At 42.5% G+C, this 10,185-nt stretch overlaps 1 long non-coding RNA gene across 1 annotated transcript in view; it reads left to right on the top strand.

The window, feature by feature from the left end:
* The first annotated feature begins 1,227 nt into the window (after positions 1–1,227).
* Positions 1,228–10,185, top strand: part of LOC142410255 (uncharacterized) — a 20,540-nt gene continuing 11,582 nt past the window's right edge. The window contains exon 1 of the long non-coding RNA XR_012775886.1: positions 1,228–3,371. This is a non-coding gene — a long non-coding RNA (uncharacterized LOC142410255). The remainder of the gene's footprint in view (positions 3,372–10,185) is intronic.

Here is a 10,185-nt window from a genome sequence, read left to right as displayed (position 1 = left end):
TTTAGGCTCAATGCTGTGGGATATACCTTTTACTTAAGTGTGTCTTTAGCATTTATTGTATAACTGAATGCTAATAGAAAGCATGAGGAAGAAAGGTGGTTAAAGTAAGTGATGAAAAGTAGACTGAAGATCAGTTTATAAAGTCTATAGTTTTAGAGGTGGGAAAAGGTTTAGGTTTAAGCACTTTGTCCTGTTAACTACCCTAAAAACTAAGGTAAAAGTTACCAGCATATATTAAGTTTTACACGAAATGAAGTATTTGTAGTATAAATAGCAAGGTAATTTTTTTAGGCTACTGAAGGCTTCATTTACCAGGTACTGTTGCACACAGTAAACTCAGTGGGTATGGCAGTGGTAATGAAAGGGGTGGAAACAGTGTAGAATGATGCTTTGCAGCTAGCTGAAAAGGACTGATATGTAATAGGTGTCTTGATTCTGTAGGAAGCCTTGTTTTGTGTTCCAAGGTAAGTTCAATTTCTCAGGAAGCCCATGGAGACTGTCCTCTAACTCATCCATTGCATTTCATGCTTCTCAGAACCAAAAAGAGAAGGAGACTCAGTCACAGTAGTGCTAACTGTCATAAAAGGTTGCATCAGAGGTGAAGCCCTTAGAGTTGAGATGGCTCTTGTTAAACAAATTCTGAGAGCAAACTAAGCTATAAAGTGTTGCTGTGAAAAGCTGAAATCAGGACTCAGTAGTCGGGATGACTATTAAGCAGGTATTCTTTATTGCAGTGCTGGGCAGCACTGGGGATCACTCTGCCAGGTTAGCACGACACATCAGTTCATATACAGAAATATCATACATATTAATCAGATTTCCTGAAAAGGGCAGTTTTATGGTGATGAGCTCCCAGAATTCATTTACGTAGTCCAAGCATGTGCAGTAAAATTAGGGTTAGGGTCTTTTCACCCTCCCGGTGGTCTTCCATAGTCTTCCTCACGTTGTCTGTTAGTTGAACTTTGGGCTTCCTTTGTCCATATATAGTCATTGAATTAGCTCATCAGTCCTTTGGCCTTGGAATCTCATAAGGGGGTCGATTTAAACTAGTTCTTTGGTGTTTATCTTTGGCACAAACGTCCTGAGTTCCTGTTATCAGTGATTTAATTAGGAAGCCTAAAGACCTTGCTCAAGGCCTGTTTAGTCCTTACCTTATCAGGTAAGAAGTTACAGGAAATGTCCTATCATCAACTCTGCTCAGCAGGTAACTAAAACTATCTTTGCAGGGGAAGAGAAGAAAAGAGAACAAGGATGCAAGTGAAACTCACAGTAAGGTCTTAGTCGGGGATTGTCAGGGATTTAACCCTTTCAAAAGTTCCCTGGCAAGATGGCTTCAGGTAAGTCCCAGAACTGCAGTTATACTCCAGCATTACTACTGTGATTTCTGAGAGTGAGGGGAAGGAAAGGCCCTGAAGGAAAGCAAAGCATGCTCCATCTCGTGCCTTTTGTAATGTAAATTCGTTTTAAAGAGGGTAGGATTCCCCCAGGTGTTGTGTGGTAGACTTAGTGGGGACACAAGTAAGTCAAAACTAATGAGCAGAGAGCAATGCTTAGTCTCTTCCTGGTATGTTTGGGGGTTTTTTTGGTAAATTTGCCTGTTAAGGGCAACTTCTTTAAGTTTTGAGAACTAGCAGTAGACAAACAGGAACTGGAGCACAGTCTTCTCTTACTCACAGTCATTGAATGTTAAAGCTGACTTACAAGCTGACCAAGCAGCTATTTAAATGTATTGGCACTTCTATAATGGGATATTGTCTTGTGAGGCCACATTTGTTAAGACTTAGTATAAATGTAGTTAAACTTTTATTAGTTCTTTAACCATAACTATTTTGAAGTTAATCTGATTTGTTTTTCATAAAGGCAGTTTAAAACTACTGGTTAATCCTCCTTTCAGCTGATTTGTAAATACAACTTGTGCTTGAGCTCTTTTTTGAAACTGCTGGGTTTTATTTCTACTTTGTGAATTCTTGTCTTAGTGTCTACATTGCCTCACAAGTTCCTGGTGAAAGGACCTGCTATTAACTGGTGAAAATGTGACTTTTGGTATAAGGGTTAAAAAACCAACCCCGCAACAAAACAACCTTTTACTTTTGAAGGAAACTATCACTTGTGTAGCCAGACAGCTAGTCTCAGCTGCCACTTTGAGGTGGTTCAGTGGGTAATCGGCACTCCTACAGCCATTTATATAAGACAAAAATCTGAATGCTCAGACTTAGGGAAAGATGTCCCACTACAGCTTGTTAAGGATCTAACCCTGCAAAATTCAGCCTGTGCAGTCTTGGGGCCATATCAGATGTACTGCCTTCTCTCTTTACCTGAGAAAAATGGGTATTTCTGGTCTGAACTGGATACAATCTATTCGTAAATCAAACATCTTTCATAGTGGTGATGCCACTAAACAGAATGAGTCTATTATATTTTTGGAGTTGCTGTTCTCTTGATAATTGATTAGGGAGAAAGTTTATTTCTAGCCCTACCCTCAGGCAACACACTCTGTGAGGAGCAACAATGGTGAAAAGCAAGAGCAGCCCTTGCTCTCACTGTAATGTGATTCTTGGTCTTTCCACCAAATGCACAGTTATTTGCCATAGCGGGAAGAAGCTGAGATTACCAATATTTTGACCAGTTACTTTCTGAGAACTGTGTTGGTTTTCCACTGCTAGGCTTCTTCACTTAAGGGGTTAGAAGCTACCTTGGAAAATCCCTGTTCCCCAGCACTGAAGATGCTAACAGGAAAAATTCACCATGGCTCTTTGGCATTCCTCTTTGAAGTGGCTTTGAGGTGTGATAGTGTTCTGAAAAGCAATTACCTGAAAATGTTACTTTGCAGATCAACTCCCTTTGTGTGTCTCAATCTGCTAATATCAATAAGAATTTCTGCTTTTTCCTCCCTATTAACTTGGCTGAGGTTGCACTACAGCTTAAATGGAATGAGCTGGGTTTCACTACTTCAGATAGATGTAATTATTTATCCTAGCTGATTATGGCTGTGGAAACCACTCAAGGGTACTGGGGCTTGCAGCCATGTTGTCCAGGGACCTAATTTGCCCTGCAGTTTCCATCATGATGATGGGAAGAAAAGAACCTAGCTTGAGTCTGTAGAACTGGGAACTAAAGAATGCATCCTCTGACTTGCGAATAGAGGAGAAAGCAAATAACTTAATTCCCAGAATGGAGAAAGTTGACTGTCCTTAGCCCAAGTGCCAGCACTTCTGAGCTTATGTATTTTGCTTTACAGCTGCAGTGCTGTGGGGTTCAGGTGATGAGTGATGCTGTGTTAAGTCACAGTGACTGAATCTGCTGATGCCTCAAGATACCAGTTTGTCTTCTCTCCAGACAACACCTTCAGCAAGTCACTGCAGTTTTTCAGGGTTAGTAAAATCACAAGTCCAGCAGCCGGAAGTCTACAGATCATGCTGTTCTTTTCTCCACCACAATTCAGCTATCCCAGTGAGATACAGCTGGTGCAGGGAGCTGCTGGCAGCTGCTAGGCAGCACAGCCCAGCCCTGCATTGTTTCAGTGGCTTACAGAAAAGCAGGTAGGTGGAAGAAGCACTGTTTGCTGTGCCTTACAAAGACACTAAGGCTTCTAAGGATTCAAATCCTCCCTTGAAAGATCCTTGAGGCAGCCTTGGGTGAGCTCCCTCAACATGCAGGCAGGACTGTCTCGATGGCAGCCTGGGTCTTCATGAAGCAGCAAAAGAGCATTTCACTGGAGATTAATAAATAGCTGTAATGGTTCTGGACTGAAATAAAATACAGCATGCACTTCCAGGGCCCCAACAGGGAGCAAAAGGAGCTACTGTACTTGGTACCCAGGCAACAAAGCTGATCACTAGCAAACAGGTTACTTCTTTTTTCCTAGTGTGAAATTCAGTTTTTATGGCTTTCATTTTCAAAGTATGCAGAGCTCCTACTCACTCAGCATTAAGTGCAATTGTATTATAATTTGCAAACAAAGCTCTGTGTGTGTGCATATATATATATATATATATATGATTTGTATTTACCAGTCTTACTAAATAGGGATCAGCCAATAAAGTCTGACTGCAGTCCAGTCTGCCTTTCATGAATACATTGAACCCTGCCTTAGGAGAAAGCATCCTGACCAGGAGTCAGTTTGAGTCTTAGAGTGTTGTAGTGCTTGTCTGAGGAATGGTGCTAGAAAAGGCAGGAGGGTAAGTGGAGGTGATGGGATTTGTTATAGGTCACAGGTGGTCTCTGGCAGAGCCAGGAACAGCACACAGCAGTTGAGTCCCAGCCCAGTGTGCTAGACTAAATCTCTTCTCAGAAAGCCTTACAAGTGCTGCTCCTGCTGCCAGTCCTAGGGAATGTTACTCTTATTCATTGTTCCCCTCTTACAGAAATAAAATATGACTTAGGAATCAGCTATCCTTCCTAATTTTCAAAGCCCACAACTTTCAAGGTGCTGTAAAGTCAGGGCTGGCAACTGCTGTCTAAAGTGGCCTAGTGGCAGAATTTAAATAGCATACAGCAGAGCTCAGAAGGTCTGGCATCCTGGGAGGGCATCTGTGAGAAGCTCCCAGTTCCCACCAAGTCGGGAAAACAGAAGAGCCAAAAGGTACAGCCTTGAACAGGGTCAAAACATTACCAGTTGCCTGTGTCCTGCCTTGGAGACAGATCTTCCCACCTAGCAGGACACTTAACCTCTGGTTGGGTAGAGAAAAAGCACTGCCTGCAATCACCTCAAACATTTGCTTACCTCTGCTCTGGTGTTTGCCATCTGGAAACTCTCAGTTTCTTCTGCATGTGGGTTTTTCTCCCTGCCATTGCACTTCCTCCCACAGCCTGTGAGGAAGCTACCATGCTGTATTTATCTTGACTATGTATACTGAAGGAAAGGGCATTGCAGCTTCTGTGTTAAACCTCCAAATCTTCCATGCTGAATAATCCCACCGAGCCCACGTTCTTTTCTTTTCTTGCTGCATCTCACTGAATCATGATACACTGGAAGTCAGCAGGGACTGGCTGTATGGGCTTATTGCAGATGTAAATAAAGAGAACAAGGAATGGAAAGGAGGAAGGAAGCCTGCTGTAATTACCCAACACAAAGACTATTAAATAATACAATAATTTCCTCAGGAAGAGATTATAGAGGATTGTGTGTAATGTCTCAGGTCTGAAGGGCTTAAAAATTCACCTTAGAATGAAAGTCTAATTAGAAGGCTACAGCTGTAAAGAAAAATGGTTATTTTATAAATCCCTCTGTAGAGTTTTTTGGAAAAATATGGGTTTCTCTTTAGGAATAAAATAAATCAAACCATTTATTTACATTGAATTATGTTTTGGATGAAGACTCAAATTTCAGGTTTTTGAAATTCACTTTGAGGTCTTTTCATTCCAGTTTGAAAGTGTAAACAACCTAAAGTAAAATGAAAGTTTTCCATAACATCTTCATTTGGTTTTCTTTCTGACCTCTCCCAACTAGTTTTGATTTTAAATATATTTTTGCTAGGTTTATTTACAAATATGCAGGCTTTTACAAAATATTTATATAAATAGGTATTTGTACTCCTATAAAATTACGAAGTAATTGACAGGTAATGATGTTTCCTGAGGAGCAGGTGCATCTCATGGTTATGGTCCTTTCTACTGTTCAATTTAATCAAAATAAGACAAAATAAGAAATCTTGTCATACCTAAGCAGCAGTTTCCATGGCTGCATGCTCCAACTGTATTATATATGAAACCACCATTTGTATCACAATTTGTGTTCTCATTTCCCAAGAAAGTAAAGACGACCTAAAATGAGGAAGGGACAGAAAAGAAAGACAAAACTGGAGACGCTGTAAAATAGCAGTTGTACAAATGCCCCTGTTGCACAAGTCACTGGTTCTCACTGGGCATCTTCAGGGCCTTGCTCTGTCATGGCCCCTCCAGGCCACCACGGGTTGATGCTCAGCGCCAGAGCGAGGTGGCAACACGGCAGTATGGACCTTCCAGGGAAGGGGCTTCCCCATCTCCAGCTCACATTGCTTCTGCTTTTGCCTGACTGCTTCATGACTTGCAGCCTCCCAGCCTTTGAGCTTTGCACTGTGTAAGAGCTGGCAACAAAAAGAGTGGTTTCAAATGAACCTGCAATGCTGGAGTCTCAAGCAAAGATCTTCTAGGCAGGAATGCCCTGAGGAAGGGGATGTCAGCATCCTCACTGTCTTCAGATACCTAAACTAGGCTTCTTGCTGTCACTTGCTGCTATATGTGGTAATACAGACTCTAGAAGAACTAACAAAAATATAGTCTCCCACTGAAATATTTAACAGTTGCAAAGAGTTTATATCTCAGATGTCAGACTTCCTGGTAATGTTGCTTTTTTATCTTCACATGTGGGAGAGACTTGAGCCTTCAGAGTTCACTATCAGTGGAAGTCTCTGGATATAGCTTTTTCAGTTGGACTCATCTCCACTTCCACTATGGATTTGTATTGGGCAGCACACAAATTTTAGCATCCCTGCCTTCAGCACAACAAGCAGGTTTACCCTGCCTTGAGTTCCTTATGCTCTTCTCATGCCAAGTCTTAGACTTCTTATGTCAAGTCTAAGTCATCTCTGAACTGTGCAATGTGCCAGAAATCTTGATATGGATTTGACCAAATCTGTAAGGTAATTACTTTCTGTTCTCACTGAATATTTTAGTCTAGGAGTAACCTTAGCTCCAGTGTACTTGTAAGTCATGAGTTCCTTCAGTGGTAAAACAGTGTAAATCTGTCAATGTGCCCACATCAAACTAGCTTTATTTTGGAAAGCTGCTAGTATTGCATCACTGTATAGTCTCTGGCAAAACTGAATGCTCTGCAAGTACAAGCTTGCTGATCTCTGAGAAGTATAATGTGTTAATATGTTGGGCTCAAGATATATGTGTAAAGTTGCAAAGGCACGGGGCAGGAGATGTAGGAAGTGTGGGCTTTAAAAGCCTATCTCCAGTGAGTCAACGGAGCCTAGAGATGATCCTGTGGAGCTTGGTATGCTTTCAGCTGAAGCAGCAGTGCATGATGATGCTTAAAGAAGCTATTTTAATAGCTGTAACTGGTGCTCACCAGAACCTGACCTGAGGGAGCAGGACTCAGGATGTAGTGGAGCTCATTGTTCCTACTTGGTTTATCCCCTTGCTGTAGCTGGAGTTCAGTGAGTCAATGGCTTATTTACACTTCTTTTGTCCCAGAAATTGCAACATAGCTTTGCCTATCCTGACTCTGCTCCTTCCGCAGGGGAACCTGTGGGCTTAAGCTCTGCCTACAGTTCCCAGCTGCTTTCGGGTCACTGGGATTGAATTCAGTGGTTTTCCCTGCATCCTCCTGAAGAATGAAGGGCCGAGCCACAGGAGCCCTTTGTGTAGGATTTCTAACCCCGCTACAGAAGATGAGGATGTCACTTAGAAGGGGAAAGGTTATTTTTATAGTGCTTTCTCCTCAAGCCCTAGCTAAATTACAGATTTCTTGGCTTAACCATTACCTCTCACCACTATGGAGCAAAAGACTATATGCTGATACTGCCCTTTTGATTAATGCATCTGTAGTCAACCAGATTCAGTGTTATACAAGTATGTATGGAAGATCGGTCTGACCTAAGCACTTAGCTATGATGAGTGCTCTAAAGATAATGGAAGGCCAAGACATAAGTAAAGTTGATAAGGGGGATTCATACTGGGATGTGGAACGTCTAATCAAGAATTACTGTCCTTGCAAGTAAAGCACATCCTGGAAAAATATGTAAGCTAATTAAGATGTTTTGGGGACAATCTGAAGCTAGTAGTAAATGTGATAAGAAGTACCTTCACATGAACTATCCTCATTACAATACTAAAAGTCACACCCCTTGAGCTGGAGACCCCAGCCCAAGCAGAGGCCCCTCACCTTTGAGTATGTGCAGAATATTAAAATAGTACTGTAGCTTTAAGAATAAGACAAGAAAATGTAGACCAATAGAAAACTGCTTTGCATAATTACTTATGCATATGTATAACTAGACTGTATAAATACTGCACCTGTATGAATGAGCGGTGTGCTAGCTTTGTGAAGCTACCACCTAGCACCTGGTCTTGCACAAAACTTGAAATAAACTGATATTTTGGCTCTGTGTGCGTATTGGGTGTTGCACACGAGGTAACAAACTCTGTTTGTGAGACAACACATCTGTATTTTTATGTCAGGGTTTCTATGAAGACTGCAGGCACTGACTAGTTACTGAAATGCCATTCAGCCCTGCCTTCTGTTTCTAGGAGAAAGTTATTTGGATTCTGCATTAAGGTGTAGGGGAAGGACTGCACAAGCTCTGCAAACAGATGAGAAAAGACAGAGAACATTTTTGGCCTAATAACCCAAACCTGGTCTTCATTCAGCTGTTGTGTGCCTGGCGACGGCTGCAGACTTTGCTTTTGTTCGGTGCCAGTTTTCCCCTCCTGCTGGTGGATACCCTGGGAACTTTCAGTTGATGGCACTAGTTTGTTTGCAGAGCCAGCTCCGTATGTCCTGTTGTATGTACACACATACACATTAAAAAAACCCTTTTTCCAGGCCACTCGGGTCCTGGATGTCCTTTTCAGCAACTGATTTTGGCTTCAGTATTTGAAGGCAAATATTCTGTGTGTGCAGTGAGAGCGACCGACTGGAGGACAGGCAGTTTGTGGGGCAGCTGATAAAGATGCTGGACTGACAATGGGAGATGATCAGCCCCCAGGGCAGTGTCCTTGCAAGGCAAACCACCAGCATGACTTCTGTGCTTCCCACTCTCACTGGCTCCCTTGTCCTCAGCCTTAAGAAAATCAAAGTAAGCTCTGCCTTCCAAGGTCACATCTCCGTTTCATTTGTTTAATAAAATGTAGCTAGCCGGTACTTGCACAAGGCCATCTGAACATTTGAATACATAAAAAATAGAAACAAATTAGCTTGGGGATGCCTTGATTAAAAACTTCATGAGTTTATATGAGCCCAGTTGCTCATTTTGGGGTTGACCTGCACCCTCCTGTGTGTAAAATCGTGGTGAGGGCAGATCTGAAAACCACCTGAACTTGAGACCTGCTCAGCAATCTCTGAATGCTTTTGGTTAAAACGGGATGGTAAGAGGAATCCAGGTGAGAAACCTTTTTTTGGGTAGTAAAGAGACCAAACCAAAGTCCTCATAGGATGGATACAGTCAGAGTCCAGCCCTGTCGTACTGCAGACCAGTAGCTGGGGGGAGAAAAACACCTTCGGCCAATGGGCTGTGAGTGGTCCCTGCTCACTGCTCTCCCAGGCACGCTGGGACTGTGTGCATATCCTGATGGCCTTTAACGTTATCGCCATCTAAACCCCTGCTTTCTAAACTGCAGGGAAAGCGCGTATTTTAAGGTTAATCATTAAGACGTTCTTCTGGGAGCTGTGACTTTGCTTGGAGGCATTGGCTTGTTCATTAACACACGTTTAAAACCAGATGTCAAGGATATTCTCCGGAAGGCACCCGTTTAGTGTGGTTTTGACCCAAAACTATAAGTCTCTTTTTCTCTTAGGGAAGGAATTGGTTCACTTCCTGTGAGTGAGAATAGCAAGTTTGCAGATTGCGTGCTGAGAGTATTTGCTCAAAATCCCATAATCTTTTTCATTACTTAGGAAAATGGCCGCATTAGGGACAGGTCAGTACAACACAGGGCTCTGGAAAAGACGGACGGGGAGAGGGACCACCTCCAAAACATCAGCCCTGAGCACCCCTGAGTCCCCATGCAGAAAGCCTTAAAAAAAAAAAGGCAAAAAGGTACCATTTCCCCTTTAAACAACTTGGAGACTGGATGAAAGAGCCTAATCTTAAGTAAACAAAGCAAAACTATTATCTGAATTGGGCAACAAACAGTCTGGGGCATCAGCAGTGTAGTTATTTCTAAAATGTAAGTGAAGGTCTTCATATAGCTGGGAGCGTGAGGCTGACTGGGATGCCGCTGGGGCTTGCATTTCCACTGCAAACTAGTTTAACCAGTGTCTCCATCACCAAGCCTCTTGAGCAATGGGGGAGTGTGAAGCGTGTGGCAGACCAGCTCTATGCTGAGCTGAATCTTGGAGCTAGGTCTGGAGCAGGTCTAAAACACCCAGTTCTTGAGCAGAGACTTTCAGCTGTGTGATGGTGAGCACCAAGTGTTTCTACAGAGTAAAATGTATTTTACAAAAGGGTATTTTACAATCGGTAGTGATTTGGGCAGGCT

This window comes from Mycteria americana, chromosome 5 (assembly GCF_035582795.1).
Source record: "Mycteria americana isolate JAX WOST 10 ecotype Jacksonville Zoo and Gardens chromosome 5, USCA_MyAme_1.0, whole genome shotgun sequence".
NCBI lineage: Eukaryota > Metazoa > Chordata > Aves > Ciconiiformes > Ciconiidae > Mycteria > Mycteria americana.
Note: the sequence above shows the minus strand (reverse complement) of the source record. Positions and strands in the feature narration are given on the sequence as shown.